At 32.5% G+C, this 10,467-nt stretch overlaps 1 long non-coding RNA gene across 1 annotated transcript; it reads right to left on the reverse strand.

The window, feature by feature from the left end:
* Positions 1–4,377: 4,377 nt before the first annotated feature.
* On the reverse strand, positions 4,378–6,770 carry LOC139904838 (uncharacterized). The gene is made up of 2 exons (XR_011779085.1): positions 6,607–6,770; positions 4,378–5,833 (listed from the first exon to the last, which is right to left on the reverse strand). It is a non-coding gene; the product is annotated as an uncharacterized lncRNA (long non-coding RNA).
* Between the last annotated feature and the right edge of the window lie 3,697 nt (positions 6,771–10,467).

Genomic DNA, 10,467 nt, shown 5'->3' on the forward strand with positions numbered 1-10,467 from the left:
CTTGCAATAATAAAGTTTTTCCTCAAAATTACATACTAAAAGTTAATAATTATACACAAAAAATTAAAACAACGAACATGGGTTGAATGCCCGTTCACATGTTCAAAAACCACTATTTAAACCCCTGATTCTACTGTACCTATATTTAGGTATACCTATATATAATTTTGTGAATGAGTCATACAACCCGGGATGAGCATAAAGCGTTATTCACCATATGTCTATGACATCTTAAAATATATTTTACTAATTTATTTTAAATGACATCATCCTTCCATTGAGTTACATGACATTGTTCACCTATTGATTTTATACATAATATCATATTTAATGTAATTTTGCTGTCATAGTACCTATATGTATTTGATATCATAATTTGTAATATTGCTGATATCTATAACAACACAAAATAAACAAATTTTCAATAAATCTTGATGAAACTTCATCAAGTGGCTTTATGAACAAAAAAACAAAAAAAAAGACACACTTAACACCTGCATTGAATACTACTTAATGTGAATGATAAAAAATTTATTAAATTATTTTAATATGTGATATAAATCCTTATGAAATGTCTAAATTTGTACTTTTTTTTGTTGATCGATTAGGGATAAGAAGGGTGGTGCGTGGACAAAACATCGACTGCCAAACCGTCAAATGGACAAAACGTAAAATAAAGGGTTACTCCACATGGTGTTGCGATATATCCCATTCAGACATTTCCTGCTTAAAACATAACCTATCAGCACCATACCATAAACTACCAGTAAGGGCCCCTCCCAATCCCCTTTATACATTTTGGGGCTATTTTCAGTCACTGCCGTGTCCCAAAATGGGACGAAACCCACCGCCACTATTTAAGCAACCACTAATAGCCCCTTACAACCCATGTGTTTCCCCAAATGTTTGAGTTGTTTTCAGGTATTACCTGCCCCGAATCGGGATGAAACCCACTGCCACTCTTTAAATTTACCCCACCTCCATTTACACACCGACAGTTGAGACTGTTTTGTGTTTCATCTCATTTTGAGGCTGGTGGTCCTCGAAATAGCTCCAAACTTCTAGGTATAAATGGGGATTTGTAAGGTTTCCTTACTGTTTGCTTATGTAGGGGTGGTGGGGTAAATATCACGGGTTGGAAATGTCTGGAGTGAAATGTCGTAGGAACAGTTTATTATATTATGGAATGTAACATTTGCCAGTCGACTTTCTGTCGGTCGACGTTACTTACGGTCGAGGTTTTGTCCATTCGACATTTGTCTGTCGAAGTTTTAACCTACTACAAAGTGAAGTAGAGTAATTAGACAAAACTATCATATTTTTTCGATTGTAATAGTTAATATATCTATTAAAATCTGAACACTTTGAAATTTAAACTTCAACAATATAAAATTTATTAAAAACAATAAAATTTAAACAAAATTGATACTATACATTAGGGGTCACTAAACTACGACCCACAACGTCAGTTTATTCAGCCTGACGACTGTACTTGAACTTGCTTGCTAAATCATATGGAACACAAAACTTTTTGATGAAATTTAAATTTGAATATTATGTTTAGAATACTAAAAGATCCGGATTGTTTTGTGGCTTGATTTTACTATTGTTGCTGCGTATTTAATGCGTATTATCTTGTAAAAAAAATTCCAAAAATATATATTCAGTCTACAGGTGGCACCTAAAGGAGCACCAACATTTTCTCTATCTCCATTTGGATACTCACAATTACGCTTCTTTCCCGTTCTTTCATTCTCAGATTTGTGTGAATTATGTAAGATCAGCTCAACGAATGTGATTCACTGATAAATATTTGAAATCAATTATCTTGATTCAATGCTGCTATTCCAAACCAAAGATTGATGATATCTTGAAGGCCAAATTTCAATTTCTCAAATATCACTAACCTTTTTCTGCTCCTTAGTTTGTAAGACTCGGTATTTCCGATGTATCCATGTTTAGCTAACATTGCTTCTTTGATAACTTTTTGTAAATAAACATGTTGTTTTTTGTTCATTACACAGCACTCATCCATGATTAACATGGAATGCTAAAATTAGTTTTTTATCTTTTTGCCAGATCTTTCACTCTTATTGCAAGTCTTGAACAGAATTATTAAGCTGGCCATACACGTTATTCTTTCAATTATCTAGCCAGCAGTAAAAAAAGTTTCGTGAGTCCTGCTATAAATGAATGTTTATCGGAGATCTATTAATTATTAATGTAGCCGCCCTCAGTGGCAGTGATGGTTTCTAGGTGGTGGAGGAAGACCTGGCACCCGCTGAAGAGTGTAGTGTTCTGTCATGGCGTCCCGGTGCTGGGTGTCAGTGACTTTGAGGGCCTCGGTGCTTGGATGACTGCAGGCCTTCCACTTGAGAGATACCCAAAAGGTGTAGTCGAAGGGGTTGGCATCAGGGGCTCTATGGGTCCAAAAGAGTATCGCAATGGAGAAGATGGGGTTCTTTCATTGTTGCTATCAAAAGTGACTTCTCTCCCCTCACAAGGCTCTTTCCACCTACTCTTTTTAATAGGTCTTTTGATAGTCTGGTGTGAACCCCTGAGATCTATTGCATGGGCCCTCATAGACATGAGGGGATTTGACAGGGCTGTTTTCTTTAACTCCTTCGGACCCTGTTTGGCCTTTTTGACAGAACCCTTCTTTCTCTGTAATGTTTTGGACTAGTAGACCAGCGTCGACGCTGGTCTTGGGTACCTCCAACTGCTTAGAGTGCCTGAACAGAAATGTGCTTTTTATCGAGTTGTACGTAATCTAGAGAGGTAAAGTTTCTTTTGTTTTGTAACTAATTGCTAATGCTATCAAAATATGAATTAATTTCAATCACTCAACCTTCATTAATTATTCAATTTGTAAGTATTAAGATTTCAATGCACCACGCGGTATTTTCTACAATATGAAAATAAGATTAACATACTTCTACAACATTTTAAGATGAGAGATTTAATAAAACTTGGCATTAGAGAGATATATTTTTGATAGACATCAAGGTTTAAGTCCTTTTACCTGTTGGTCCCATTTTGGCATTCAATCGTTCACCACTTTCCCTCATAATAATGATAAAAGGGGCTTATAAAACTTGTTTGTTAAGACCACCAAGATACCCAACATCAATAATGCTGACGCCACGTGAAAACGCGATATAGGGATCGTTGAACTACTTGTCTTACAATTGCACGGCACTAATATCGCGGTAAAACTCAATAACTATGATTGAAAACCATTGGTGTTGCAAACCCCCCTAAAAGTTTCTGAAGCCATTTCTTTCTGTTTTGATCATATCATAAATATATTTATAAGTCTGTTTTTGATGTTGTCATACATGGAATCTAATATGGTCGAACAAATCAGTCTGGTATTTATGAAGTAGATATATACAATAACAAACTATGTTCCTATGATACATTTTTTGCCCTCTATTAAGAGGCTGTTTTTGACCGAAATATAACCTCATTTTCATTATCTCTTTCTATATCTCTCTCCTTCTCTCTGTCTTTCCCTTCTTCTCTTCTCCCTCTGTCTCTTTCTACATTCCTCTCTCTCTGTCTCTTTTATTCACCCTTCATTGTGTGTCTATACTTCCCTCTACTCAGCCCTGCAATGCAGGGACCCTATGCTAGTATTTATTTATCTTAAACTGTGACCAGAAATTTTGCATTGAACATTTTCCCCTCTGGTAATTTCACGGTTGATTATTTTGCCTCGAAGAAATCTAAGCACATGACATGATTGCTGCCTTTTAATTTTTTTATATTATCGGCTAAAACTTTACTATTGATCAGATTAAGAAGAATAAATAAAGACATTAGTTATGAAATAATTAATAAAGGAGAAATATTCGATGAGTTTTAAAACTGATATTCCCACCTGTCGTGTGAAAAATATCATTTTTGATAAGTAATTCCTGTAGGTGAGCTCATTTGAACTTATTACATTTCTTCTTTTTTTTTGTAGCTAAATCTCCTCGAGGCGAAATTACCAGTGGAAAAAATGTAGGCGGAAAAATTAGCGACGACCAAAATATTTGCCGTAAAGTTATCTAGAACTATAATACACCTATTTATATAAGTAAATCCAAGGTCCAAGTAAAGTCACAAGATAATTTCTACTGATATTCGACTTCCTTTTAGTGTTTATAGTTTGTAATCTTGTTTGGTTTTTGATTGGCTATTCTGATTGATGAATCAAAATAGCTACTAGATCAGTCCCCATTTTAGATTTGAAAGAAGGAGAGAGTTAGTTTTATGCCTTTTATATACGTAGTTGGTTATCAAATCATCATGACTAATATTGTCACACTGATTAGCTATTTATAAAGTCTATAGTCGTATACTATATATGTATATGATGCACGAAACGAATCATATTCAATTTTTATTTATTTTATTTCAAAAAGACAAAATATTTTGACACATAAATAAATGGATTATGTTTTTTTTTTTTTGTGATGCTTATGATCCCATTATTCGATAACATCATCATTATGTAAATTTCTAATAGTATCTACAATAACAGATCGGAATGTTCGATGAGAAGGAGGGGTATTGGAGCCCTATAGTGCATGATGAAAGGGTTGTCAGGGTATGACTCATATATACCTAAAATTATTTGGGATATTATTAGTCATGCTCTGCCAACCCTTTTATGCACTTGATAAAATACAAGCTTCACATTTTGTAACCTTATATAGAGTTATTGTCGTTCTCACTGAGGGACCTTTCGTCATCAGAGGTAAATTTGTATGCAATTAGGGAGAGGTGGAGAAAAGCCACGTCCATTAACAGGGGTGTCTGCAGAATTATATATATTTTTTGATTTATAAAATTAGATTTCAGATATTTAATTTTTGAAAAAAATTTCAAAAATCTATAGCTATGCTCAAAAAAATAATCAAAAATTCGCAGCTGTTCAAAAAAAAAATTTTTTTGGAAAAAATAAATCAAAAGTCTATAGCTTATCACAAAAAGGTAAAAACATAAAAAAATTAAAATTGGACCATGGTCTTATTTTATTATTGTAGAAGATTAGTTGATTAAGTTTATTATGTTTTGAGAGTTTGCAAAGGTCTTTAAAATATTGGTTCTTGCAGAATAAAACCCATTTCAATTATCCAATTTGGACAAATTGGACTAAGATAAAATTCTTGCATAGTTTCAGATTTGATGAAAGCAATTTTAACTCTCTAGGATTATTATTCATGGAGTGATTTAAGTTCAAAGAATTTTACAAATTTCAAATTATGAAAATAAATTAAAGAATCATTCTTTGAACATTAGAAATTGAAGAAATAAACTGATTCCTATAAATCGACTCAATAAAAACTCAAGAGCTAAATTGCAATTAGTTTAATCATATAAGATATAATTGCAAACCATATTTTCGCAATATATATTTTGACGGTAAACTCAAGTTCCTCAGTAACCGACGCGTGATTGTAGCTAACTTTTTTTCCTTTGTTTGACTTTAGAATATTGCATCTAGAATGAAGCCACGCCCACTCAGTTACTACTTTTACAATATTATTGCAAAGAGTTACTTTGGAGCTCCACGTACAGAGTTGTGCACTAGAAATGGAACAAACTTTGGCCTCATCCAGATCTTGAATAAATGCAATGTGACACTGTTTTTTTGTTTTTGTTTTATTTAATACCATAGATGGCCATTGAGCATCAGCAGAGTTAGGGGATCCTTTTCTGGAACAGTCCTGAAGAATAACCCGTGATATTTAAGAAAAATACGTCTGGGTCAGTTAAGCATTAACCTTGACCACCTTATTCTAATTAATGCGGGATGTCTTCTGCAAAATCCTTTGACAAACTGAAACAAAATGGTAGCTAATTTAAAAAAAAGAATAATAAAAAATAGCATTGATGGTAATAGCATATATTTTTAATACAATCTCTATCAGCCTCAATCACTGCCTCAATTCTGCATAAACGGTCCCATAGTTAGTAATATTGATTTTTCAGTTAAAATAATGATTTTAGTTTTAATAGATCTTTTGAATTTGAAAAAATTAAGATTTTCATTGTTTGGTATAGCTTTCAATTTTCTCTGAATATACTTTTTCAAGGAATAGACGCTTATTAAAAAATTCCAAGAATTTCAAAACTTTAAAACTCTTTAATACTGATATTTTATCCTATCTATTTCAACTCTTATATGTTAATACATGCATTTATATGAATAGTTACGATCGTTTTTAATTCATACAGAAAAATTTTAACCTTCGATAAACGGTACCAGAGTTGGTTCCAATTACTTGATCTGGACCAATTTAACCCATTTGAAATTTTTGAGCATGGAAAATTAGATGATACCAGTTATAGTACTCTGGCATAATAAAATTCTGGAATTATTTGCTTTCAAAGAATTTTGAAAATGTCAATTTGGCAAAATCACTACTTGGTCGTGTTTCTCTACCTCAACAAACTTTCTAAAAATGAAAAAAAATAACACTTATTTAATTAGTCAGCTAACCTTTTGTATGAGTAGGAAAAACTGGGCCGTGATGTACTCATACGGGATCCGGATGAGGTCTAATTTTGTTCCAATTGTAGTGTAAAATCCTTTTAATTAAATTTTCTTACCATTCAGGAAGATGTATGTACTATTTTGCCACTAGATGGCACATCTCTCGATCGTTTTCCAAACAACGCTCATACTCTATTAGGTACTTAAAATGTTCGCGAGAAGTATTGAATCAAAATTTATTTTCTTAACAGCAAATCAAAGAGTAGCCGGAACGTAGAATGTGAGCCTTTTAGAAAACTATTTTTTTGTGTATAAATGATGACTTTCTACCCACTCACAAATTAGTTTTGATGTTAAATAATAAGAACAATAATAATTTTTCAGCACCACACCTTCGATAGGAGTATAAATATACCCCCCCGCCCCACTTCGTCTCACGCACCTACCAACAAATATAAACATCAAATTTATGTTGTAAAAATAGGCATAAAGTTGCCATTCATAAGAATTTTTTTAGGTCTATTGAATGACATTCATTTTTACAGGGTGACCATTATTTATTGTCACTTTTTCAAAGTTTAAATTATATTCTTATTTATGAAACCTTATAAAAGTTGTTGGTACAACTTTACTCCAATTGGAGCATGTGATGTCATTTGAAAACTAAGAACCTATTACAGATTTGATCTTACCTAGTGGTACATATGTATTTTTTTCATATTTTCAATAGTAAAATTTAAATAACAGTTTTTGTGAAGACATTTATTTTACAAAAACATTGGGAAATAGTGTTCAGCACAACTTTTGCTCAATATGTAAGTCCTCCGCTATAATAGTTTCCTTAATACGAGCCCTTGCAGACTTTGACTATGTAGTCAGAATCCAGCTTGGTCCACTCTTTTTTTATGGAAGCATCTGAAGATATGTCACTCCTGTGAGGAGTAGGGCACATGCTCTCCTCCAGACGAGCCTCGATAGAGTAGTCCAAGGGGTTCGTGTCTGAAGGGGAGGGCGGCCCATATGTTGAGATACAAAAAGGTTAGAAAGTTGTCTCACAGGAAGGCCTGGGTCTTAGCAGTGCAATGAAAACAAAAACAAACTTTTTTTTCCAAACTTTTCTCTGACCCAGGGTTGCATTTTCATATCTAGAAGTTCGATGTAAGCATCTGCATTGTGCCGTTCCTTTATCTCCACAAAAATGGGAGGGCATGTTATGAAGACATCTCTCACTGAATCTGAGACATTGACTGGCTGTTCAGTTGTGATTTAGCAGCTGTTCTGTTCTAGTGGCATCAACAGTGAACAATTTTTCATCAGAAAAGAGCAAAAGATCCTTTCATTTCTGTTGGTCATGAGAAAATTTAGAAAATTATTTGCTCTTTCCAAGCATCTCTGCCTGCTCTGTTCAGATATATGATTTTTTATTGTCATTCCCGATTGAAATAATAAAATGTATAGATCTAGATAAGATCCACCCTGTATGTTAACATAAATAAGTGTCTAATTAGATCTTTGAAAAAACAAAAAATAAATATGCACCACCCTGTATGCAAGAACCTTACATAGGTAGATGGGCGGCACAAATGAGCAAAACATCAAATATTTTTTTCTTCATTTCTTCCCTTAGATTTGACGCCATAATTCACAATAGTATCTCTCCAACATCACTTTTTTTTGTTTGCAGTTGATTTGTCGTCTACGCTAGACATTTTTTACACATCGCTATCTTGACTACATCTCGCAACCTTTTCCTCCAAAAAGATAAATAAAAAACCCTAAATTATATTGCAGCTAATAGTGTTTGCTTACGGTGTGACACTCCTAGACCAGTCAAAGACCTTAACAATATTTGTTTGACCGGACTAATTTGTTTTTTTAAAAGAATTTCGGTCTGGATTTCCCATAGTACAGTCCCACAATTTTTAATTTTTTTTGGATTTTGATGGGTCTCATTTAAAAATATGTATGGAGCGATTTTATAGATAAATTGTTCATGATGACGTCCTGTATTTTTCCTAATTGTAAACATCAGTACAATGACGTCATGAACTTTTACAATTTTCAAAACATCTTTGTTTAGCTTAAGGTTCATAGAAATACGAGGTATAAAACATGTACGACATATGTTTGACTTCCATCACGCTTTTAATATTGACGTCATAGTATATGAGTGGTTGCATGTCTTCCCAAAATTGTTTCCCCTGCTCAGCAGCCGGAACGATACGTTAAATTGAAAATTCTAGCAATTGTGACGTCATAGACTATAAGGGGTTGCGTGTTTTGTCCAAATCTGCCCTTCTTGCCCAGAAGTCGGTATAATACATCAGATTGAAAATTCTAGCAAGCCCGAGTACATGATGGTCTAACAATGTATTTCTATTAACCTTGGTTTAATAATTAGAAAAAGAAAAAAGTTTTTTGCGTGTGCTCTTTCTTCTTTTTTTGTTCATTATTTAATGAGTCTTGTGTACTTTAACATCTCCCTCTAAATGAATAATTATCGCATATCTTTACTGTAAATTGATTTAAAAGTGCATAACAAAATAAATATTTAAATATATATGTATTTAAATACAATTATAATATTTTCACTGAACTATTGCTGTTTTAAATGTAGAAGGTTCTCCTCATCATAGAAGTAATTTATTTTATCCCTCCAAAATCATAGAACAGGTAGCTGATAGTATCAAAGTTTTTTAATTCAGGAGTACCATATGTCTAGCTCCCGCCTTTTCCTCGTGCTCTTACACAAATCCCATCTCTTTTCATATGTGTACAACCCATATAACTGACGTAAAAAAACCGGTCCATAGGGGTGAGTACAAAAATAAAACGATTAAGTTTGGATAGTTCTGAAGTCGCTGTCTTGAGCGACAAATTCTCCAAATCGGTCGAGAAATAAATCACTTAAACCAAAACTACAAAAAAAAAAAAAAAAAAAAAAAAAAAAAAAAAATCTTATATAATTGCTCAATTATTATACATTTATTAACAGGACGATCAAAGCTTAACAAGTAGGAATTTGAATTCTTCAAATAAGCGATCAGAAAATGAATATGAATCCAAATCAAGGAAATCAACAGTTGACAAAAAATAAATATAGGGAAATGTTGATGTTGAGAAGATATTATTGTGACATTAGCACCCAAAGCATAACTTGTTATCATTATTTTTTTTTTTTTTCAATTTGTCATTAAAAACAAAAAATACATTTTTTTAGTTCAAATTTAGTCTTTTCCAAAAGTAAGTATTTGCAAAATGACGTCCCTATTATATAATTTTGTACCAAGCCCAAAATGTAAATACTAAATTACAAAAATCTACAGCTATTCACAAAAAATCAAAATTCAAAAAAAAAAAAATTCAAAATTAAATTCAAAATATTTTTTTTTTAATATTAAAATTTTTGGAAGAAATAAAATATCAAATATTAAATGTTTGAGTAAAAAGCAAAAATGTCTTAATTTGGGAAGGGCTATAGCCCCTCAAGCCAAACGCCTGCGGACGCCCCTGAGTCTTTTCATAAGCAAAATATATATTTTATGATACCACAAATGAAGTATGAAATTTCTTCTTTCCTGTGTACAAGTCGTTATCTTTATTGTATCACGCAACCTTTCTTCCAAAAAGAAACTGAAAGAAGGTACGAGATCATCTGGTAGTTTGCCAAATAAGTCAATTATACCACCGCTATTTATATTTTATATAGTCGCAGACTAACATTGTCATATTATTTCCTCACCATTTTGTGAAATAAATTACATATTATTAAAATCTACATAGTATTTTATTCCATTCTGTATTGATGTATTGATACTGTATTGATTAAAAGAGTAGTTATGATAAGTTATTATATCACTTCTGTAAAGAAATAGCCAAAATTTATTCATAGAAACATTAAAATGGCAAATATATATATTATATAAACGACGAGGGATCAACAAGAAAATGTATTCCTGTTCTTATGGAAACAGAGC

Source organism: Lepeophtheirus salmonis, chromosome 3 (genome assembly GCF_016086655.4).
Source record: "Lepeophtheirus salmonis chromosome 3, UVic_Lsal_1.4, whole genome shotgun sequence".
NCBI classification, from domain to species: Eukaryota; Metazoa; Arthropoda; class Copepoda; order Siphonostomatoida; family Caligidae; genus Lepeophtheirus; species Lepeophtheirus salmonis.